The sequence below is a fragment of the Phyllobates terribilis genome, unplaced genomic scaffold (assembly GCF_046119375.1).
Source record: "Phyllobates terribilis strain yellow unplaced genomic scaffold, ASM4611937v1 Scaffold_4__5_contigs__length_816908805, whole genome shotgun sequence".
Classification (NCBI taxonomy): domain Eukaryota; kingdom Metazoa; phylum Chordata; class Amphibia; order Anura; family Dendrobatidae; genus Phyllobates; species Phyllobates terribilis.
In genome coordinates, this window is record NW_027362764.1 from 683,553,428 (window position 1) to 683,578,535 (window position 25,108).

General features: G+C 43.7%; 1 non-coding gene and 6 pseudogenes across 1 annotated transcript; all 7 read left to right on the plus strand.

Annotated features, from left to right (window-relative positions):
- The first annotated feature begins 17,111 nt into the window (after positions 1-17,111).
- LOC141270195 (5S ribosomal RNA) lies at positions 17,112-17,233 on the plus strand (annotated as a pseudogene).
- Positions 17,234-18,206: 973 nt separating this feature from the next.
- LOC141270264 (5S ribosomal RNA) lies at positions 18,207-18,325 on the plus strand (annotated as a pseudogene).
- A 621-nt stretch (positions 18,326-18,946) lies between these two features.
- On the plus strand, positions 18,947-19,066 carry LOC141268487 (5S ribosomal RNA; annotated as a pseudogene).
- Positions 19,067-20,007: 941 nt separating this feature from the next.
- On the plus strand, positions 20,008-20,126 carry LOC141268193 (5S ribosomal RNA; annotated as a pseudogene).
- Positions 20,127-20,747: 621 nt separating this feature from the next.
- Positions 20,748-20,867, plus strand: LOC141268696 (5S ribosomal RNA; annotated as a pseudogene).
- Positions 20,868-21,811: 944 nt separating this feature from the next.
- Positions 21,812-21,930, plus strand: LOC141266867 (5S ribosomal RNA). Its single transcript, XR_012320888.1, has one exon. It is a non-coding gene; the product is annotated as a 5S ribosomal RNA (ribosomal RNA).
- A 619-nt stretch (positions 21,931-22,549) lies between these two features.
- On the plus strand, positions 22,550-22,669 carry LOC141268418 (5S ribosomal RNA; annotated as a pseudogene).
- The last annotated feature ends 2,439 nt before the right edge of the window (positions 22,670-25,108 follow it).

Below are 25,108 nucleotides of genomic sequence, written 5' to 3' on the forward strand. Positions count from 1 at the left end.
AACACTCAGCATTCACACCTGTTACCTTCTGAGACATCTGGATATCAGTTGCTTCTTCTTGTAACTTTTGAGAATCTCTTTGATTTATAAAAATTAAAAGTCTTTATTAAGATAGAATTCATAATTGCGATGTCTTGATTGAAGTCTTCATTCCCTAATCTGATACCAAATCTGGCAGTTTTTCCTAACCTATAATTTCACAGCGTACCATAGCAATCAGTAATATCCATCTAATTATTATCAAAATATTAAAATAAATTATGTTTGGAATAATAAACAATAATAGATAATAATTCATTATCAATCAAGTTCTCCATATGATAGAACATTTTTATGTCATAGGTGTAATTACCTTTTCCAACCCATAGGTGTCAGTGTATTTTGAAAAAACAAGTTTTTATATCTTTATTAAACCAATAATATCAAAGAAGGTATACTCCTGAACCAAAATGAATAAATATATGAATATATGAATGAATGAATGAATGAATGAATAAATGAATAAATGAATAAATGAATGAATGAATTGTTGTGTTTACTCAGAAAATGTAAACATTTTTTTCCTTAGCAATATATATTTAATGAAGCAATACTCTTGTATTAGACATTACTTTATTAAATATTGATGTGTTTTCTCAATTGAGATATTGAACTCAAATAAAATCAAATGAGAATTAAAAAATGAAAAAATAGAAAAATAAGAAGTATAAAGTAAGAATAAAATTTTAAAAATGAAAAACAAAATTAAGAGTAAAAAATAAGAATAAAAATAAAAATAAGGCCTTTAAATTTTAATGACAAATGCAGAGTAATTATATTCTCCATAAAAAATACCCTTATATCTCCATTATCTGGATGATTTCATATTTGTCATAACCTTGTACCACCAAAACATATTAAATTATGCAACTTTGCATGTAATACCCTTCTTAATTATACCATAGTACCTTATTATTATTTCTTCTTTATTAAAATGTGTGAAAAATAAGTATTGATCAAAAGTGATTATGTAATCAGGATCAAAAACACATTTTTCCCCTTAATACCAAAAATATTATTTTATAAAATTTATGTATATATCAGAACCCAATTAAAAATAATTATTCTTCTAGAAATATTGTGCATAAATTTCATATTGATGAGTAGCATAGATTTGACTAAAGAGAGGTGTGTACCTATTTAGGTAACCATTAAAAATAATATTATAGTTATTCAAGAATATTATCATGTGGAAAATTATTCTAAATATAAATTTGCTTTGTAAACCATTTTGATGTGTGGTTGCCCTTATCCACTATTAGTTAAATCAAGAAATAATAATTATTAAAGAATTATAGAAATATATACTGTATATGTAGATAATACCTAATTATGTATTATAATTTCCTCAGAATTAAATATATTTTTGTACCTTCACATAAAGAAACATTTTTTTTTTTTTAAACATACAAACATACGAGGCCTCTGTCACATCAATCACACTTAGCAGCTGCTGATTTACTCATCTGTCACCTTCACTCTGACATTCACAGATCTGTTCAACTCAAACATTCCACATATGAAGTTTTAGATATATATATATATATTTAACCCAAAATTGTTGTATCCCAATTTATTAATGCGCATTGCCATATCAATTGAATATCTTTATATTTCTTTGAATATTCCCCAAGTACATATTATATAATATGAGAGTAAGTCACTGGAATTTCAGACACTTGAAAAAACTCTTGTCTTAGATTCTTTTTTCACTGGCTGCCCGGTCTTAAGTTATATCAGTTGAAAATAGAATGAATGGGATCCTATACTATTAGCTCAAAGTTCAAAGGCCGCAGCTGTCACACGTCATGCTGTAAAGCTACTTTAATTTGCACGAACACTTCATGCACAGAAAATATTAGCAACACAAAAGAATTAATAAGTATTACATATATATTATAGTTCAACTAGATATATTGTTATTATTTTAAAATGTTATACACATAAAATCATGCAATTTTTTCACTTCCTGTGTGAATAAAGAAATAAATCCATTTTAGAGTTCTTTGATCAAATCCTGCTTTGGAATGAAAACTCTAAGGAAATATAAGAAAATAAAATTAAATATCAAATTCATACAGAAACAGAATTATTTAAATATCTTATACATATATTGGTTGGTTCTAATGTAATTCAAAATAATGCGACTTAAAGTTATATATATGAAGTTCTAATTATTAATTAATATGTATATATATATATATATTTTATAAAAGTATATATAAATACAATTATACGCAATCTCTACTTAGACAAGTGTATATATATATATATATATACATATATATATATATGAACTATTAGAAACTATGTAACTACAATTTTACTGTATAAGATTATAAATAAATATTGAGACATTGTATTACATTTTGATACAACATTATAATTACAGTTTTTCCTTAGCCACTCCCTAAACCAAATCTTCTGTCTCTCTCAAATATCTCCAGGAACGCCCAATTTAGGAAAGACATTTTTCTATCCTTCAAAACCTCAGAGAACTGCTTGTTCTTCTGTCCACATTCCATGACGTCACAGTGAGTTGGTCGTCTCACCTGTCTCTGTCCATCAGTTTCAGCCATTTTCCTTTTTAGAGAATCACAGTTCTGACTGAGAATTAACTCATTCTGTGGAGAGATGGATCTATGCACTGGCTGATATGGCTTATAACATATATGAAATCTTCTGCGTATTTGATAGAGTTCACTATGGGGATGACTCAGTCTAGGAGAGTTTGATATTGGCTTTTGGTAAGATTTTACCTTTCCTGGTTTTATAAATTTAGCTTGATTTATTTTCTTTTCACGATTCTCATGTTTTCTAACAAAATCCAGCATCTGCGCACATTCAAATAATGAATATTTTTGTGATGCCATAACTTGGGAAACTGAATTTAGGAATTTGAATTTTTGTACAAAAGTTGTTATCATATGTTGTACTTTTCCATTTTTGATGAGAGCTTTGTACAACCGTTGAAATATGGACATGAATGTATATGTACATTCCTTCCTACCAATCCTTAGTTTCTGCAGATCTTCTATATTGGGAAAATCCTTTGTGACACAATAAATCAAATATCTTAATCTGTCCGAATCATTTTCCCATCCATTAGGAGAGTCATTTTCACAGGGCATTAAACGTAAACGTCTGGACAATGTCACAGGAATCCATATTTTAAATAATTGATTCAGAGAAGCTCTCAAATGTCTCTGAATTTCTACAGGCATGGATTTTGACATCATATTTTGGCATGATTTTGTATAATTTCAGCAAATTTTTCCTCATTTTAATTTGGAGTTGAGCCTGGGTAATTCCAGAATTCTCTGATATTTTTAGTGGCTCTTGTACGTCCGTTCCTCCTACGTCACTCACGTCTCCTCCCACATCACCTAGTATGTCGGTTTCTCGTATGTCAGTCATGTCTCCTCCCATGTCAGGTTTCTGTATGTCCGTCTCTTGGTCAGACCCAAGGTCACCTTCAGTTACAGACACGTGTCTTACTTCTTGTTCATTTTCCACATTACAGTCAGAATCAGTATCACCGTCTGACACTTCTACACTATTTTCCTGCTTAGAAATCTCTAACACAAGACTATGAAAAAAATCTACCAAATGTAGAATATTTCTCAATTTCTGTTTGTCTCTATTTACCAATTTAGAAGTTAACTGTAAATTCTGCAATTCACATTATTTGTATAAACTGAGCCACAAAACTTCTATGTCATCTCCTACATTAACTTTGAAATTAATATTACTTTGTTTAGCAAAAGAAGAAATTATATCCATATTTTGCTTACCTTAAGATTCCTTGGCTTCTCTTTATCAGCACGTCCTGTCTTCAGTTCGTCTGATTCTTCTCCTGTGTGATTCTGTTCCTTGTTAGTACCTCTGCTTCCTGTCTTTCCTCAGTCTGTAGGTCCTTTCTGCTTCTCGTGACAAACTAGTGAATTTACTGACACGTGAACAACAGCTGTTCAGCTCGTCAGGACTCCCCCCTTGTTCACAGAAGAAATTCACTTACTTAATTTAAAAAACAAAAAAACAGGACTGGCTGGCTCACCATTGTAAAATAATACTCTTCCTGTATTATTTTTTTCTACTAAGGACTTCTCAAAGTATCAATATCACGATATTCTTATAAAAAATGTATCTATTTATTCTTGGATTGTCCATTAAAAAGAATCAGATTGCAGCAGGTACATACAATAATTAGTTATAAAGTAATTGTCCATTTGTCCATAATTTGCTTAATTGTTGAGATTCACCCATCTTTCCTTGGATCCTGGCTGGTAAATCATGTCTTTGTCCAGCATGTGTCCAGGCCTACATGTCATCTGCTTCTCAGCATGAAGATTCTGTGTCTTGTGGGGTGGGCAGAGCAAGAGAGCCCCCCCATTCTGTACCATGGGCTTTTATAGCCAGTCGTATGGACACCTGTTCTACATATGGTAGTGAACCAAAAATACACACACAAATAGCGCATGTCAACTAGACACGATGGCTGAGGCATAGAACTCAGAAAAATGATTATCGATTAACATTCCAAATGAATTTCCATAATTAACCATTTAACATTTTCCCCTTTTTTGAGAATAAAAGGACTTTAACTGAAAAATCTCAAAAGAAGATACATTCATCAATCATTTTTTCTTTCCTTCTTCCTTGGCAATATCATTAAATTTCCATAATAATAATAATAATAGTAATAATAGTATCAATATCGGATTATTGTTATATAATGATGTGAATTCATGTTATGGTAAGCCGTGACTAATATTCATTTAATATGTATAATTATACTTCCCTATATCTAAATTGAAGCAATCGCGGGTTCAATTGTCATCATCTGATGTCATCGGGTCGTCGTCTCGTCTTCTTCTTGGTTCTTTTATAACACAGTCTTTAGGTGAAAACTCCTTTGAAATAAATTACAGCATGTAGATATTGTACAGTCCATAATTGTGTTCATTATTGTTCAGTCCATAAACTGTACTCTTTATTAGAAAGATCATGTGTGTCAGTTGATAAGAAAACAAAGTCCATGGATCAAATGTAGCTTTAATATCTGTGCAGTGTCACCTGGACTTACGTTGGATCGTCTTTGGAATCTTCCGTGTGTCCGCACTGGTCTCGTGTCACTTTTGGAACAGATGTGACGTCTTTGGTCAGTAAAGCAAGGGTTAACTTGACACTTTCCTGCTTTATATAGCACCATAACCAGTACTCAGTCCTTTATATACAGGACACATATGCCAGGTATTACCTGTTCACCAGCTTTCATTGAAGCGTTGCAGGTGATAAGAAACCACTGGAACGTGATGAAACTGAAACACAACACAGTACATATAGGATCATCGTCCTCTGCCGTCCTGGTGATCAGTGGTGTGAATTGTATTGTATGTAATGGACACAGTCTATTATAACACTCAGCATTCACACCTGTTACCTTCTGAGACGTCCGGATATCAGTTGCTTCTTCTTGTAACTTTTGAGAATCTCTTTGATTTATAAAAATTAAAAGTCTTTATTAAGATAGAATTCATAATTGCGATGTCTTGATTGAAGTCTTCATTCCCTAATCTGATACCAAATCTGGCAGTTTTTCCTAACCTATAATATCACAGCGTACCATAGCAATCAGTAATATCCATCTAATTATTATCAAAATATTAAAATAAATTATGTTTGGAATAATAAACAATAATAGATAATAATTCATTATCAATCAAGTTCTCCATATGATAGAACATTTTTATGTCATAGGTGTAATTACCTTTTCCAACCCATAGGTTTCAGTGTATTTTTAAAAAACAAGTTTTTATATCTTTATTAAACCAATAATATCAAAGAATGTATACTCCTGAACCAAAATGAATAAATATATGAATGTATGAATGAATGAATGAATGAATGAATAAATGAATGAATGAATTGTTGTGTTTACTCAGAACATGTAAACATTTTTTTCCTTAGCAATATATATTTAATGAAGCAATACTCTTGTATTAGACATTACTTTTTTAAATATTAATGTGTTTTCTCAATTGAGATATTGAACTCAAATAAAATCAAATGAGAATTAAAAAATGAAAAAGTAGAAAAATAAGAAGTATAAAGTAAGAATAAAATTTTAAAAATGAAAAATAAAATTAAGAGTAAAAATAAGAATAAAAATAAAAATAAGGCCTTTAAATTTTAATGACAAATGCAGAGTAATTATATTCTCCATAAAAATACCCTTATATCTCCATTATCTGGATGATTTCATATTTGTCCTAACCTTGTACCACCAAAAAATATTAAATTATGCAACTTTGCATGTAATACCCTTCTTAATTATACCATAGTACCTTATTATTATTTCTTCTTTATTAAAATGTGTGGAAAATAAGTATTGATCAAAATTGATTATGTAATCAGGATCAAAATCACATTTTCCCCCTTAATACCAAAAATATTATTTTATAAAATTTATGTATATATCAGAACCAAATTAAAAAGAATTATTCTTCTAGAAATATTGTGCATAAATTTCATATCGATGAGTAGCATAGATTTGACTAAAGAGAGGTGTGTACCTATTTAAGTAACCATTAAAAATAATATTAAAGTTATTCAAGAATATTATCATGTGGAAAATTATTCTAAATATAAATTTGCTTTGTAAACCATTTTGATGTGTGGTTGCCCTTATCCACTATTAGTTAAATCAAGAAATAATAATTATTAAAGAAATATAGAAATATATATATGTAGATACAGTAATACCTAATTATGTATTATAATTTCCTCAGAATTAAATATATTTTTGTACCTTCACATAAAGAAACATTTTTTTTTTTCAAACATACAAACATACGAGGCCTCTGTCACATCAATCACACTTAGCAGCTGCTGATTTACTCATCTGTCACCTTCACTCTGACATTCTGTAACGGGTCTGGGAGGCGGAACCTCTGAGCTACTATACAAGGGGGCGTTCCTTGTAAGGGAGCGGGTGGCGAGAAGGGTAGACGGGCAGGCAGTCACAGCAGGTGACTGGGACAGTCTCTGAATGAACGGACAGGAGGTCATGGCAAGTGACCGGGGCAGTCTCTGGATGAACGGGCAGGAGGTCACGGCAAGTGACCGGGGCAGTCTCTGGATGAATGGGCAGGAGGTCACGGCAAGTGACCGGGGCAGTCTCTGGATGAATGGGCAGGAGGTCACGGCAAGTGACCGGGGCAGTCTCTGGGTAAAGGATTGGTACGACCTGTGGCGGCAGATGATAGACGTGAGCTCCCAGGTGAGTAGGCGAGAGTCTCTGGATAAACGGGTGGTCACAGCATGTGACGGCGGAGCCTCCAGGAAGACCAACAGACAGGTAGCAGATGAGCACTCCCAGGTGAGCGGGCAGGAGTCTCTGGACAGGTGGGTGGTCACAGCACGTGACGGCAGAGCCTCCTTGTAGGCTAGCAGACAGGCAGCAGATGAGCGCTCCCAGGTGAGCGGGCAAGCTGGTCCTTAGACAGACTGACAGGAGTTGGAAGGCAGACCGTCGGACCTCAGGCAAGCAGGCAGGTAGAAGATGTGCGCTCCCAGGTGAGCGGGCAAGCTGGTCCTTAGACAGACTGACAGAAGTTGGAGGGCAGACCGTCGAACCTCAGGCTAGCAGGCAGGTAGCAGGATATCAGGCAGGAATTATACAGCAGAATGGCAGGAATCTGGCAGGTATCTGGCAGGTAACTGGCAACGAGACCTGAGGACTGAAGCAGAGTAGTGAACAGTGCTACAACATTGCTCGGGCACCTCCATTTTGGAGGAGGTGCCTTTTATATGGGAGGTCCTCCGGCAATTGGCCGGGGACTCCTTAGGACGGCGCGCACGGTCCCTTTAAGAGAGGGGGAGCGCGCGCGCACGCACCCTAAGCACACTGCCAGAGAAGGAGCGCGTGCCGGAAGCAGCGGGGAGAGAAGCGCTGGAGGACGCCGCGCCAGGAGCGGGGAGGTGAGAGGGACGGCGTCTCTGCCTAGAACGGGGCAGAGACGCGGATGCTACAGTACCCCCCCTTTAGGCCCCCTCTTTTTTTGGCCAGAAAGAAATTTCTCAAGGAGAAGTGGGGCGTTGATGTTCTCCCTGGGTTCCCAAGTTCTCTCCTCAGGACCAAACCCCTTCCAATCTACCAGAAAAAAGGTTTTTCATCTTACCCTCTTGGAGGCCAGAATACTCTCTACCTCAAAGATGTCATCAGCGGAAACCGGAGCAGGAGGGGCACCTGGATTTTTGGAAAAAAAGTTAAAGATAACGGGTTTGAGGAGAGATACGTGGAACGAGTTGGGGATCCGTAGGGTGGCCGGGAGTTTTAATTTGTAGGCCACAGGGTTAATTTGTCTGAGGACTTCGAAGGGGCCGATGAATCGAGGACCCAACTTGTAGGAGGGTACTTTGAGCCGCACATGTTTGGATGAGAGCCAAACCTTGTCTCCCGGACGGAATTGGGGCGGATCCAGACGTCTCTTATCAGCATATCTCTTCATCCGCTCAGAGGAGAGAAGAAGAGCGGACCTGGTGCTCTCCCAAATAGTAGAAAATTCGCTGACAGGAGACTCCGCAGCAGGGTTGTCCACAGAAACGGAGACAGGAAGTGGAATCCGGGGATGTTGGCCACCGACTATAAAGAAAGGGGATTTGGAAGAGGACTCGCTCTCATGGTTGTTATAAGAGAACTCGGCCCATGCTAAGAGATCCACCCTGTCCGAGTGGTGAGCATCAACGAAGTGCCGGAGGTAGCTGGACAAGATCTGATTGATCCGCTCCACTTGACCATTGGACTGAGGGTGGTAAGCGGAGGAGAAATCCAGGGTAATGTCCAGCAGCTTACATGTGGCTCTCCAGAAGCGAGAGGTGAACTGAACCCCATGATCCGACACGATGTGGAGGGGCAGACCATGGAGACGGAAGATGTGGCGGATAAAGTCTTTCGCCAGCTCGGGTGCAGACGGAAGACCAGGCAGGGGAATGAAGTGGGCCATCTTAGAAAAACGGTCAGCGACAACCCAAATGACAGTACAACCGGCAGAAACTGGAAAGTCGGTGATAAAGTCCATAGCGATGTGTTGCCAAGGAGCAGCAGGTACGGGAAGGGGCAGGAGATGGCCGGCAGGTAGATGTCGGGGAACTTTGTTACGGGCACAGGATGAACAGGCCGCGACGAAGTCTACCACGTCCTTACGCAGGGTAGGCCACCAGTAATGCCGGGTAATAAGTTGGAAGGTCTTCTTTTGGCCAGCATGGCCAGCTAGTTTAGAAGAATTTCCCCAGCGAAGAACCCTCTCCCGATCTGGCACAGCTACGAACGTCTTACCGGGTGGAAGACGAGTCAGATCCAAGGGGGCCACATTCATCACCTTGGAGGAGTCGATGATGTGCGTAGGTTCCTCCTCTTGATCGGAGGACAAGAAGGACCGGGACAAGGCATCAGCTTTGACGTTCTTGTCCGCCGGACGGAAATGAAGAATGAAGTCGAAGCGGGCAAAAAACAACGACCACCGGGCCTGGCGAGGATTGAGTCTCTGGGCATTTTGGAGATATGCCAGGTTTTTGTGATCCGTGTAGATAATTACCGGGTAGAGAGCCCCTTCAAGCAGATAACGCCACTCTCCCAGTGCCAATTTGATGGCTAGCAATTCCCGGTCTCCAATGGAGTAGTTGTGCTCCGACGAGGAGAAGATTTTGGAGAAGAAGCCGCACGTTACCATTCTCCCGGTAGAAGACTTCTGGGTGAGCACCGCTCCGGCTCCGGAGGAGGAGGCATCAACCTCCAGGTAGAATTGTTTATTACAGTCCGGACGGTGCATGACGGGAGCAGAGGCGAAGGCTTTCTTTAGGGAAAGGAAGGCCTCCTCGGCTTCAGGCGACCATGTCCTGGGGTTGGCCCCCTTACGGGTAAGTGCAGATATGGGAGCAGTCCGAGACGAGAAGTGTGGGATGAAAAGACGATAATAATTAGCGAAGCCCAGGAATCGCTGTATCGCCTTCAAACCTTCAGGACGAGGCATTTTAGAACGGAGAGAGCTTCTCGGGATCCATTTGCAGATCTGTTTGGGAGATGACATAGCCCAAGAACGGAAGGGAGGTCTGATCGAAGAGGCACTTCTCGTATTTGGCGTAAAGGTGGTTCTGCCGAAGCCTAAGCAGGACCTGACAAACATCCCTCCGGTGTGTGGGGAGATCCGGAGAGAAGACCAAGATATCGTCCAGGTATACCACTACGCAGGAGTACAGGAGGTCATGGAAGATGTCGTTGACTAGTTCCTGAAAGACCGCGGGAGCATTACAGAGACCGAAGGGCATCACAAGGTACTCGTAGTGACCGTCCCGGGTATTGAATGCCGTCTTCCACTCGTCTCCTTGACGGATACGGACCAGATTATACGCTCCTCGTAGATCCAGCTTGGAGAAGATCCTGGTGCCCTTGAGACGGTCAAACAATTCGGAGATGAGTGGCAGGGGATATTTGTTTTTTACCGTGATGAGATTGAGTCCTGTGTAGTCAATACAGATACGTAGCGAGTCATCTTTCTTTTTGACAAAGAAGAATCCGGCTCCAGCCGGGGAGGTAGATTTTCGGATAAATCCCCTAGCCAGATTCTCTTCAATGTACTCAGACATGGCTCGGGTCTCGGCTGCAGACAACGAGTAGATACGCCCACGGGGAGGAGTGGTGACAGGTACCAGGTCGATCGGGCAATCGTATGGCCTATGGGGTGGCAACGTCTCAGCTTCCTTCTTACCGAAGACGTCTGCATAGGGCCAGTAGGGAGCCGGGAGACCAGGTAAGTTAGCTGGAGTAGGCTGAGGGCGAAGTGGACGGAACGGGACCAGGCAGGTCCTATGGCAGTCAGGACCCCATCGGAGTACTTCACCGGACCGCCAGTTCAATACGGGTTCATGTGTCTGGAGCCAAGGTAGACCTAGCAACAGGGAGTGAGAAAGTCCGGACAGCGCATGGAATGAGATCTCCTCAGAGTGCAGCATTCCCACCTGCAGGGTTATGGGTTCGGTGACGAGCAGGATGGTCTCCGAGAGAAGTCTTCCATCCACGGAGGCGACTGACGATGGTTAAGCCAAGGACTTGGTGGGAATATGGTATCTCTCTACCAGAGACTGGGAGATGAGGTTTCCAGCAGCTCCAGAATCCAGATGGGCGAGTTCAAAGAGACGGTTCTCTCCCCAAGCAATAGAGACCGGTAAGGTCAGAGACGGAGAGGGCTTACTTTTGTCTAGGACGACCTCTCCGAGTGGTCCTAGACACTGGCGTTTCCCGGTTTTTCCGGGCAGGAATGGATGAAGTGCTTCATACTGCCACAATAGAAACAGCTTCCCTCGGCTCGGCGAGATTCTTGGCGAGAACCGACCATCTTGGTCTGGTCGACCTGCATAGGCTCAGGAGAGTGTAGCTGAGGAGAGACGGAGGGAGTGACGGGTTTCTGGAAAGTAGGAGCTAGACGTGGAACCCTCCTCTCACGGGTGACCTCTTTGGCACGCTCCTGGAACCGCAGGTCAATCCGGGTGGCAAGAGTTATAAGGTCATCGAGAGTGGTAGGAATGTCCCGACCGGCAAGTTCATCTTTAATACGGCCGGACAGACCCTCCCAGAAGACGGAAACCAGTGCGTCATTATCCCAGGCCAGCTCCGAGGCAAGGGTACGGAACCGTATGGCATATTGGCCCACGGTGAGACTTCCCTGACGGAGGCGTAGCAGAGATGATGCGGATGAGGTCTTCCGTCCGGGTTCGTCGAAGACTTTCCGGAAAGCCGTGAGAAAGGCAGGCAAGTCGGACACCAGGTGGTCTCCTCTCTCCCATAGAGGATTTAGCCAGGCCAGGGCCTCCCCGGTGAGATGGGACATGATGAAGGCAATTTTGGCCCAGTCGGAGTTAAACTGGTGAGACAGGAGTTCAAAGTGCAGTGTGCACTGATTTATGAAGCCCCGAGCCTGGGCGGAGTCGCCTCCGAAACGAGGAGGTGCAGAAAGCCGTGGTCCGGGGTAGGATACCATGTTATTAGTGGGCAGTGGAGCTGCCGGATTCATGGCACTGGCGGTGGTTGCAGGCAGAGCAGTCAGAGTGTCCAGGCGAGAATTGACATTCCGCAGGTGACCCAGGATGGACTCCTGTTGGGACCTCTGACGGGACAGTTCATGACACAGGTCCGAAAGCGAGGGAGCTTGGGTGCCACCGGGTTCCATGGCCCGAGCAAACTGTAACGGGTCTGGGAGGCGGAACCTCTGAGCTACTATACAAGGGGGCGGTCCTTGTAAGGGAGCGGGTGGCGACCAGGGTAGACGGGCAGGCAGTCACAGCAGGTGACTGGGACAGTCTCTGAATGAACGGACAGGAGGTCACGGCAAGTGACCGGGGCAGTCTCTGGATGAACGGGCAGGAGGTCACGGCAAGTGACCGGGGCAGTCTCTGGATGAACGGGCAGGAGGTCACGGCAAGTGACCGGGGCAGTCTCTGGGTAAAGGATTGGTACGACCTGTGGCGGCAGATGATAGACGTGAGCTCCCAGGTGAGCAGGCGAGAGTCTCTGGATAAACGGGTGGTCACAGCATGTGACGGCGGAGCCTCCAGGAAGACCAACAGACAGGTAGCAGATGAGCGCTCCCAGGTGAGCGGGCAGGAGTCTCTGGACAGGCGGGTGGTCACAGCACGTGACGGCAGAGCCTCCTGGTAGGCTAGCAGACAGGCAGCAGATGAGCGCTCCCAGGTGAGCGGGCAAGCTGGTCCTTAGACAGACTGACAGGAGTTGGAAGGCAGACCGTCGGACCTCAGGCAAGCAGGCAGGTAGAAGATGTGCGCTCCCAGGTGAGCGGGCAAGCTGGTCCTTAGACAGACTGACAGAAGTTGGAGGGCAGACCGTCAGACCTCAGGCTAGCAGGCAGGTAGCAGGATATCAGGCAGGAATTAGACAGCAGAATGGCAGGAATCTGGCAGGTATCTGGCAGGTAACTGGCAACGAGACCTGAGGGCTGAAGCAGAGAAGTGAACAGTGCTACAACATTGCTCGGGCACCTCCATTTTGGAGGAGGTGCCTTTTATATGGGAGGTCCTCCGGCAATTGGCCGGGGACGCCTTAGGACGGGGCGCGCGGTCCCTTTAAGAGAGGGGGAGCGCGCGCGCGCGCCCTAAGCACACTGCCGGGGAAGGAGCGCGTGCCGGAAGCAGCGGGGAGAGAAGCGCTGGAGGACGCCGCGCCAGGAGCGGGGAGGTGAGAGGGACGGCGTCTCTGCCTAGAACGGGGCAGAGACGCCGATGCTACACATTCACAGATCTGTTCAACTCAAACATTCCACATATGAAGTTTTAGATATATATATATATATATATATTTAACCCAAAATTGTTGTATCCCAATTTATTAACGCGCATTGCCATATCAATTGAATATCTTTATATTTCTTTGAATATTCCCCAAGTACATATTATATAATATGAGAGTAAGTCACTGGAATTTCAGACACTTGAAAAAACTCTTGTCTTAGATTCTTTTTTCACTGGCTGCCCGGTCTTAAGTTACATCAGTTGAAAATAGAATGAATGGGATCCTATACTATTAGCTCAAAGTTCAAAGGCCGCAGCTGTCACACGTCATGCTGTAAAGCTACTTTAATTTGCACGAACACTTCATGCACAGAAAATATTAGCAACACAAAAGAATTCATAATTATTACATATATATTATAGTTCAACTAGATATATTGTTATTATTTTAAAATGTTATACACATAAAATCATGCAATTTTTTCACTTCCTGTGTGAATAAAGAAATAAATCCAATTTTAGAGTTCTTTGATCAAATCCTGCATTGGAATGAAAACTCTAAGGAAATATAAGAAAATAAAATTAAATATCAAATTCATACAGAAACAGAATTATTTAAATATCTTATACATATATTGGTTGGTTCTAATGTAATTCAAAATATTGCTACTTAAATTTATATATATGAAGTTCTAATTTATTAATTAATATATATATATATATTTTATAAACGTATATATAAATACAATTATACGCAATCTCTACTTAGACAAGTGTATATATATATATATATATATATATATATATATGAACTATTAGAAACTATGTAACTACAATTTTACTGTATAAGATTATAAATAAATATTGAGACATTGTATTACATTTTGATACAACATTATAATTACAGTTTTTCCTTAGCCACTCCCTAAACCAAATCTTCTGTCTCTCTCAAATATCTCCAGGAACGCCCTATTTAGGAAAGACATTTTTCTATCCTTCAAAACCTCAGAGAACTGCCTGTTCTTCTGTGCACATTCCATGACGTCACTGTGAGTTGGTCGTCTCACCTGTCTCTGTCCATCAGTTTCAGCCATTTTCCTTTTTAGAGAATCAGAGTTCTGACTGAGAATTAACTCATTCTGTGGAGAGATGGATCTTTGCACTGGCTGATATGGCTTATAACATATATGAAATCTTCTGCGTATTTGATAGAGTTCACTATGGGGATGACTCAGTCTAGGAGAGTTTGATATTGGCTTTTGGTAAGATTTTACCTTTCCTGGTTTTATAAATTTAGCTTGATTTATTTTCTTTTCACGATTCTCATGTTTTCTAACAAAATCCAGCATCTGCGGACATTCAAATAATGAATTTTTTTGTGATGCCATAACTTGGGAAACTGAATTTAGGAATTTGAATTTTTGTACAAAAGTTGTTATCATATGTTGTACTTTTCCATTTTTGATGAGAGCTTTGTACAACCGTTCAAATATGGACATGAATGTATATGTACATTCCTTCCTACCAATCCTTAGTTTCTGCAGATCTTCTATGTTGGGAAAATCCTTTGTGACACAATAAATCAAATATCTTAATCTGTCCGAATCATTTTCCCATCCATTAGGAGAGTCATTTTCACAGAGCATTAAATGTAAACGTCTGGACAATGTCACAGGAATCCATATTTTAAATAATTGATTCCTCTCCTCACTGGATAAATCAAACTTATCAGAGAAGCTCTCAAATGTCTCTGAATTTCTACAGGCATGGATTTTGACATCATATTTTGGCATGATTTTGTATAATTTCAGCAAATTTTTCCTCATTTTAATTTGGAGTTGAGCCTGGGTAATTCCAGAATTCTCTGATATTTTTAGTGGCTCTTGTACGTCCGTTCCTCCTACGTCACTCACGTCTCCTCCCACATCACCTAGTATGTCGGTTTCTCGTATGTCAGTCATGTCTCCTCCCATGTCAGGTTTCTGTATGTCCGTCTCTTGGTCAGACCCAAGGTCACCTTCAGTTGCAGACACGTGTCTTACTTCTTGTTCATTTTCCACATTACAGTCAGAATCAGTATCACCGTCTGACACTTCTACACGATTTTCCTGCTTAGAAATCTCTAACACAAGACTATGAAAAAAATCTACCAAATGTAGAATATTTCTCAATTTCGGTTTGTCTCTTTTTACCAATTTAGAAGTTAACTGTAAATTCTGCAATTCACATTCTTTGTATAAACTGAGCCACAAAACTTCTATGTCATCTCCTACATTAACTTTGAAATTAATATTACTTTGTTTAGCAAAAGAAGAAATTATATCCATATTTTGCTTACCTTAAGATTCCTTGGCTTCTCTTTATCAGCACGTCCTGTCTTCAGTTCGTCTGATTCTTTTCCTGTGTGATTCTGTTCCTTGTTAGTACCTCTGCTTCCTGTCTTTCCTCAGTCTGTAGGTCCTTTCTGCTTCTCGTGACAAACTAGTGAATTTACTGACACGTGAACAACAGCTGTTCAGCTCGTCAGGACTCCCCCCTTGTTCACGGAAGAAATTCACTTACTTAATTTAAAAAACAAAAAAACAGGACTGGCTGGCTCACCATTGTAAAATAATACTCTTCCTGTATTATTTTTTTCTACTGAGGACTTCTCAAAGTATCAATATCATGATATTCTTATAAAAAAATGTATCTATTTATTCTTGGATTGTCCATTAAAAAGAATCAGATTGCAGCAGGTACATACAATAATTAGTTATAAAGTAATTGTCCATTTGTCCATAATTTGCTTAATTGTTGAGATTCACCCATCTTTCCTTGGATCCTGGCAGGTAAATCATGTCTTTGTCCAGCATGTGTCCAGGCCTACATGTCATCTGCTTCTCAGCATGAAGATTCTGTGCCTTGTGGGGTGGGCAGAGCAAGAGAGCCCCCCCTTTCTGTACCATGGGCTTTTATAGCCAGTCGTATGGACACCTGTTCTACATATGGTAGTGAACCAAAAATACACACACAAATAGCGCATGTCAACTAGACACGATGGCTGAGGCATAGAACTCAGAAAAATGATTATCGATTAACATTCCAAATGAATTTCCATAATTAACCATTTAACAGAGACCGCCTGGGAATGCCAGGTGCTGTAGGCTTTTGCTTTTTCCTTCCTTCCACCAGCAGGGGGCACTCTCTTCTATGCCTTTTTTCCATTCCCTTTCACAAGTGCACACATTCATTCTCTTTTCTTTTTTTTATTTGCTTTCTCTCTTGCGCTATTTCATCTCTGCAAAATACCAGCATCCTTCTGATCACCGTGGGCCTCCAGCATTGTTGCTTATTTACTTTTAATACTATGCTCCTTTTCACCAGGACCAGCGTCTCCCGGGTTGCTGGAGGCAACCACCGGTAACCCCAAGCAGAAGACCTTTGCAGGCAACACGACCCTCCCCCCTGAAGAGCAGCTCAAAGTCACTGGCAACCATCTCACCCTCTTCCTTCATTCACCCCTGGACGTCTCGCTCAGCCCCCAAGTTACGGGTCCAGCTTGCTCTTTCTGTCACATTACCGCGATGAAGGGTTTAGCCTGCAGGAGACCCTGCGCCGAGACATTTTTGAAGACACCTGATGCGGCGGGTGAATCACTGCTACACAAACCACACCTGTAGGGACGGCACAGCCTTTGCATGGACCCTTCGGAGCCCGCCCCGTCACGGCCAGATTGCTCGCCACCAAGCGATCCTGAGAAAGGCTGGCCGGGCGATGGATTGAGCAGCGTCTACTGGCTTTACCACCTTGGATACGCCCGATCTCGTCTGATTTCTCGGAAGCAAAGCAGGGTTGGGCTTGGACAGTACTTGGATGGGAGACCTCCTGGGAGCATCGGGTACTATAGATCATTTTGATGACTTTTTGCCCTACTGCCCAGCTCGGCTAGCATGGAACGGTGCCTTGCCGGACACCGACCTTAAGTAACTTAGATGATGGAAGCCCCAAGGCCTTTGAGCCAGTTGGCAGCTAAGTACGCTACCCCTCCGCCTTCACGCAGGCCTGACACCGAGCTCCTTGCCACGGCTAGGAGTGCTTATTGACTCCGCAGCTCGCCGTGTGGAAATGATGGCGTTAAAAGCACCCGGGGCCGTGAAGGGGCCAGGCTTTCAGCAGGTGCCCAGGGAAGGTTTTGGATGCCGGCCGCCTAGCGAGGGCCAGCAGAAGTAACATGTTTCTCTGCAAAGAAGCTTGTGTAACCAAGCCAGACGGCTGACAAAGAGCTAACCTCAGTGCAAGGAAGGTGCGGAAGGAATTGGGGAGGGGGGGGTGATTCCTGCTAGGGCCCTAAAATCATAAAACAGGCAGGAGAGTCTGATGCATGGTGACGGAGAGGTTGTAGGGGCAGATAGGGGGTGTTGTCACGTGCGAGCACGTGTGCATGCTGGCTTGTGTGTGAGAGTGCGCTTCCTAGGTGTGTCGTGCTGCAGACAGTAAAAGGGATTGTTCCCTTTCATTAAAAGTTAATCCCCGGCTGCAGGCTATTAGAAAGCAACTAACCACGCTCTACTCTCCCTACCCGGGTCTACCGGTGAGTCTCGCCTCTGCTCCCGGCCTGTGGCATTGGCCGTGATGCTGATGTTCCGACGACAGAGCTGCAGCCGATCAGTGAGCTCAGCGGCTCTGAGTGGGGCCTTCTGTCTACAAGACCTTTTAAGGAAGCCAGCAAAAAAATTGAAGAGAAGGGAAAGCACAAAAGAACCTGGTCTTGCTGAACACTGGAAAGGGCATCCGGCAGTCAGACTTCAAAGTAGAAAAACAGCAAGTGAGAGGCTTGTCTGTGCCTTCAAAGTAGAAAAGCAGCAAGTGAGAGGCTTGTCTCTGACTTCTGCCACACCACCATGAACATGCCTGAACTCATCTAATCTTGGAAGAGAAGCAGGGTTGGGCCTGGTTAGTACTTGCATGGGAGACCACCTGGGATTACCAGGTGCTGTAGGCTTTTGCTTTTTCTTTCCTTCCACCAGCAGGGGGCACTCTCGCCTATGCCTTTTTTCTATTCCCTTTCACAAGTGCACACATTCATTCTCTTTTCTTTTTTTCATTTGCTTTCTCTCTTGCGCTATTTCATCTCTGCAAAATACCAGCATCCTTCTGAACACCGTAGGCCTCCAGCATTGTTGCTTCTTTACTTTTAATACTAGGCTCCTTTTCACCAGGACCAGCGTCTCCCGCGTGGCTGGAGGCAACCACCGGTAACCCCAAGCAGAAGACCTTTGCAGGCAACACGACCCTCCCCCCTGAAGAGCAGCTCAAAGTCACTGGCAACCATCTCACCCTCTTCCTTCATTCACCCCTGGACGTCTCGCTCCGCCCCCAAGTTTCGGGTCCAGCTTGCTCTTTCTGTCACATTACCGCGATGAAGGGTTTAGCCTGCAGGAGACACTGCGCCGAGACATTTTTGAAGACACCTGATGCGGCGGGTGAATCACTGCTAAACAAACCACACCTGTAGGGACGGCACAGCCTTTGCATGGACCCTTCGGAGCCCGCCCCGTCACGGCCAGATTGCTCGCCACCAAGCGATCCTGAGAAAGGCTGGCCGGGCGATGGATCGAGCAGCGTCTACTGGCCATACCACCTTGGATACGCCCGATCTTGTCTGATCTCGGAAGCAAAGCAGGGCTGGGCTCAGACAGTACTTGGATGGGAGATCTCCTGGGAACACCGGGTGCTGTAGACCATTTTGATGACGTTTTGCCCTACTGCCCAGCTCGGCTAGCAAGGAACGGCGCCTTGCTGGACACCGACCTTAAGTAACTTAGATGATGGAAGCCCCAAGGCCTCTGAGCCAGTTGGCAGCTAAGTACGCTACCCCGCAGCCTTCACGCAGGCCTGACACCGAGCTCCTTGCCACGGCTAGGAGTGCTTATTGACTCCGCAGCTCGCCGTGTGGAAATGATGGTGTTAAAAGCACCCGGGGCCGTGAAGGGGCCAGGCTTTCAGCAGGTGCCCATGGAAGGTTTTGGATGCCGGCCGCCTAGCGAGGGCCAGCAGAAGTAACATGTTTCTCTGCAAAGAAGCTTGTGTAACCAAGCCAGACGGCTGCCAAAGAGCTAACCTCAGTGCAAGGAAGGCAAGGAAGGTGCGGAAGGAATTGGGGAGGGGGGGGTGATTCCTGCTAGGGCCCTGAAATCATAAAACAGGCAGGAGAGTCTGACGCATGGTGACGTAGAGGTTGTAGGGGCAGATAGGGGGTGTTGTCACGTGCGAGCATGTGTGCATGCTGGCTTGTGTGTGAGAGTGCGCTTCCTAGGTGTGGCGCGCTGCAGACAGTCAAAGGGATTGTTCCCTTTCATTAAAAGTTAATCCCCGGCTGCAGGCTATTAGAAAGCAACTAACCGCGCTCTACTCACCCTACCCGGGTCTACCGGTGAGTCTCGCCTCTGCTCCCGGCCTGTGGCATTGGCCGTGAAGCTGACGTTCCGTCGACAGCGCTGCAGCCGATCAGTGAGCTCAGCGGCTCTGAGTGGGGCGTTCTATCTACAAGACCTTTTAAGGAAGCCAGCAAAAAAATTGAAGAGAAGGGAAAGCACAAAAGGACCTGGTCTTGCTAAACAATGGAAAGGGCATCCGGCAGCCAGAGTTCAAAGTAGAATAGCAGCAAGTGAGAAGCTTGTCTCTTCCCACAGCCACACCACCATAAACACGCCCGATTTCATCTGATCTCGGAAGCTAAGCAGGGTTGGGCTTGGTTGGTACTTGGATGGGAGACTGCCTGGGAATACCAGGTGCTGTAGGCTTTTGCTTTTTCCTTCCTTCCACCAGCAGGGGACACTCTCTTCTATGCCTTTTTTCCATTCCCTTTCACAAGTGCACACATTCTTTCTCTTTTCTTTTTTTCATTTGCTTTCTCTCTTGCGCTATTTCATCTCTGCAAAATACCAGCATCCTTCTGATCACCGTGGGCCTCCAGCATTGATGCTTATTTACTTTTAATACTAGGCTCCTTTTCACCAGGACCAGCGTCTCCCGGGTGGCTGGAGGCAACAACCGGTAACCCCAAGCAGAAGACTTTTGCAGGCAACACTACCCTCCCCCCTGAAGAGCAGCTCAAAGTCACTGGCAACCATCTCACCCTCTTCCTTCATTCACCCCTGGACGTCTCGCTCCGCCCCCAAGTTACGGGTCCAGCTTGCTCTTTCTGTCACATTACCGCGATGAAGGGTTTAGCCTGCAGGAGTCCCTGCGCCGAGACATTTTTGAAGACACCTGATGCGGCGCGTGAATCACTGCTAAACAAACCAAACCTGTAGGGACGGCACAGCCTTAGCATGGACCCTTCGGAGCCCGCCCCGTCACGGCCAGATTGCAAGCCATCAAGCGATCCTGAGAAAGGCTGGCCGGGCGATGGATCGAGCAACGTCTACTGGCCATGCCACCTTGGATACGCCCGATCTCTTCTGATTTCGGAAGCAAAGCAGGGCTGGGCTCGGACAGTACTTGGATGGGACACCTCCTTGGAACACCAGGTGCTGTAGACCATTTTGATGACGTTTTGCCCTACTGCCCAGCTCGGCTAGCATGGAACGGTGCCTTGCCGGACACCGACCTTAAGTAACTTAGATGATGGAAGCCCCAAGGCCTCTGAGCCAGTTGGCAGCTAAGTACGCTTCCCCGCCACCTTCACGCAGGCCTGACACTGAGCTCCTTGCCACGGGTAGGAGTGCTTATTGACTCCGCAGCTCGCCGTGTGGAAATGATGGCGTTAAAAGCACCCGGGGCCGTGAAGGGGCCAGGCTTTCAGCAGGTGCCCAGGGAAGGCTTTGGATGCCGGCCGCCTAGCGAGGGCCAGCAGAAGTAACATGTTTCTCTGCAAAGAAGCTTGTGTAACCAAGCCAGACGGCTGCCAAAGAGCTAACCTCAGTGCAAGGAAGGCAAGGAAGGTGCGGAAGGAATTGGGGAGGGGGGGGGGGTGATTCCTGCTAGGGCCCTGAAATCATAAAACATTCAGGAGAGTCTGACGCATGGTGACGGAGAGGTTGTAGGGGCAGATAGGTGGTGTTGTCACGTGCGAGCACGTGTGCATGCTGGCTTGTGTGTGAGAGTGCGCTTCCTAGATGTGGCGCGCTGCAGACAGTCAAAGGGATTGTTCCCTTTCAATAAAAGTTAATCCCCGGCTGCAGGCTATTAGAAAGCAACTAACCGCGCTCTACTCACCCTACCCGGGTCTACCGGTGAGTCTCGCCTCTGCTCCCGGCCTGTGGCATTGGCCGTGAAGCTGACGTTCCGTCGACAGCGCTGCAGCCGATCAGTGAGCTCTGCGGCTCTGAGTGGGGCCTTCTGTCTACAAGACCTTTTAAGGAAGCCATCAAAAAAATTGAAGAGAAGGGAAAGCACAAAAGGACCTGGTCTTGCTGAGCACTGGAATGGGCAGCCAGCAGCCAGACTTCAAAGTAGAAAAGCAGCAAGTGGGTGGCTCATCTCTGCCTATGGCCACACCACCCTGAACACGCCCAATCTTGTCTGATCTCAGAAGCTAAGCAGGGTTGGGCCTGGTTAGTACTTGGATGGGAGACCACCTGGGAATACCAGGTGCTGTAGGCTTTCGCTTTTTCCTTCCTTCCACCAGCAGGGGGCACTCTCTTCTATGCCTTTTTTCCATTCCCTTTTACAAGTGCACACATTCATTCTCTTTTCTTTTTTTCATTTGCTTTCTCTTGCGCTATTTCATCTCTGCAAAATACCAGCATCCTTCTGATCACCGTGGGCCTCCAGCATTGTTGCTTCTTTACTTTTAATACTAGGCTCCTTTTCACCAGGACCAGCGTCTCCCGTGTGGCTGGAGGTAAAAACCGGTAACCCCAAGCAGAAGACCTTTGCAGGCAACACGACCCTCCCCCCTGAAGAGCAGCTCAAAGTCACTGGCAACCATCTCACCCTCTTCCTTCATTCACCCCTGGACATCTCGCTCTGCCCCCAAGTTACGGGTCCAGCTTGCTCTTTCTGTCACATTACCGCGATGAAGGGTTTAGCCTGCAGGAGACCCTGCGCTGAGACATTTTTGAAGACTCCTGATGCGGCGGGTGAATCACTGCTAAACAAACCACACCTGTAGGGACGGCACAGCCTTTGCATGGACCCTTCGGAGCCCGCCCCGTCACGGCCAGATTGCTCGCCACCAAGCGATCCTGAGAAAGGCTGGCCGGGCGATGAATCGAGCAGCTTCTACTGGCCATACCACCTTGGATACTCCCGATCTCATCTGATCTCGGAAGCAAAGCAGGGCTGGGCTTGGACAGTACTTGGATGCGAGACCTCCTGGGATCACCGGGTGCTGTAGAACATTTTGATGACGTTTTGCACTACTGCCCAGCTCGGCTAGCATGGAACGGCGCCTTACCGGACACCGACCTTAAGTAACTTAGATGATGGAAGCCCCAAGGCCTCTGAGCCAGTTGGTAGCAAAGTACGCTACTACGCAGGCCTGATACCGAGCTCCTTGCCACGCATAGGAGTGCTTATTCACTCCGCAGCTCGCCGTGTGGAAACGATGGCTTTGGATGCCGGCCGCCTAGCGAGGGCCAGCAGAAGTAACATGTTTCTCTGCAAAGAAGCTTGTGTAACCAAGCCAGACGGCTGACAAAGAGCTAACCTCAGTGCAAGGAAGGCAAGGAAGGTGCGGAAGGAATTGGGGAGGGGGGGGTTGATTCCTGCTAGGGACCTGAAAACTCTAAGGAAATATAAGAAAATAAAATTAAATATCAAATTCATACAGAAACAGAATTATTTAAATATCTTATACATATATTGGTTGGTTCTAATGTAATTCAAAATATTGCTACTTAAATTTATATATATGAAGTTCTAATTTATTAATTAATATATATAAATATATTTTATAAACGTATATATAAATACAATTATACGCAATCTCTACTTAGACAAGTGTATATATATATATATATATATATATGAACTATTAGAAACTATGTAACTACAATTTTACTGCATAAGATTATAAATAAATATTGAGACATTGTATTACATTTTGATACAACAATATAATTGCAGTTTTTCCTTAGCCACTCCCTAAACCAAATCTTCTGTCACTCTCAAATATCCCCAGGAACGCCCTATTTAGGAAAGACATTTTTCTATCCTTCAAAACCTCAGAGAACTGCCTGTTCTTCTGTCCACATTCCATGACGTCACTGAGTTGGTCGTCTCACCTGTCTCTGTCCATCAGTTTCAGCCATTTTCCTTTTTAGAGAATCACAGTTCTGACTGAGAATTAACTCATTCTGTGGAGAGATGGATCTTTGCACTGGCTGATATGGCTTATAACATATATGAAATCTTCTGCGTATTTGATAGAGTTCACTATGGGGATGACTCAGTCTAGGAGAGTTTGATATTGGCTTTTGGTAAGATTTTACCTTTCCTGGTTTTATAAATTTAGCTTGATTTATTTTCTTTTCACGATTCTCATGTTTTCTAACAAAATCCAGCATCTGCGCACATTCAAATAATGCATTTTTTTGTGATGCCATGACTTGGGAAATTGAATTTAGGAATTTGAATTTTTGTACAAAAGTTGTTATCATATGTTGTACTTTTCCATTTTTGATGAGAGCTTTGTACAACCGTTCAAATATGGACATGAATGTATATGTACATTCCTTCCTACCAATCCTTAGTTTCTGCAGATCTTCTATGTTGGGAAAATCCTTTGTGACACAATAAATCAAATATCTTAATCTCTCCGAATCATTTTCCCATCCATTAGGAGAGTCATTTTCACAGGGCATTAAATGTAAACGTCTGGACAATGTCACAGGAATCCATATTTTAAATAATTGATTCCTCTCCTCATTGGATAAATCAAACTTATCAGAGAAGCTCTCAAATGTCTCTGAATTTCTACAGGCATGGATTTTGACATCATATTTTGGCATGATTTTGTATAATTTCAGCAAATTTTTCCTCATTTTAATTTGGAGTTGAGCCTGGGTAATTCCAAAATTCTCTGATATTTTTAGTGGCTCTTGTACGTTCGTTCCTCCTACGTAACTCACGTCTCCTCCCACATCACCTAGTATGTCGGTTTCTCGTATGTCAGTCATGTCTACTCCCATGTCAGGTTTCTGTATGTCCGTCTCTTGGTCAGACCCAAGGTCACCTTCAGTTATAGACACGTGTCTTACTTCTTGTTCATTTTCCACATTACAGTCAGAATCAGTATCACCGTCTGAAACTTCTACACTATTTTCCTGCTTAGAAATCTCTAACACAAGACTATGAAAAAAATCTACCAAATGTAGAATATTTCTCAATTTCTGTTTGTCTCTATTTACCAATTTAGAAGTTAACTGTAAATTCTGCATTTCACATTCTTTGTATAAACTGAGCCACAAAACTTCTATGTCATCTCCTACATTAACTTTGAAATTAATATTACTTTGTTTAGCTAAAGAAGAAATTATATCCATATTTTGCTTGCCTTAAGATTCCTTGGCTTCTCTTTATCAGCACGTCCTGTCTTCAGTTCGTCTGATTCTTTTCCTGTGTGATTCTGTTCCTTGTTAGTACCTCTGCTTCCTGTCTTTCCTCAGTCTGTAGGTCCTTTCTGCTTCTCGTGACAAACTAGTGAATTTACTGACACGTGAACAACAGTTGTTCAGCTCGTCAGGACTCCCCCCTTGTTCACGGAAGAAATTCTCTTACTTAATTTAAAAAACAAAAAAACAGGACTGGCTGGCTCACCATTGTAAAATAATACTCT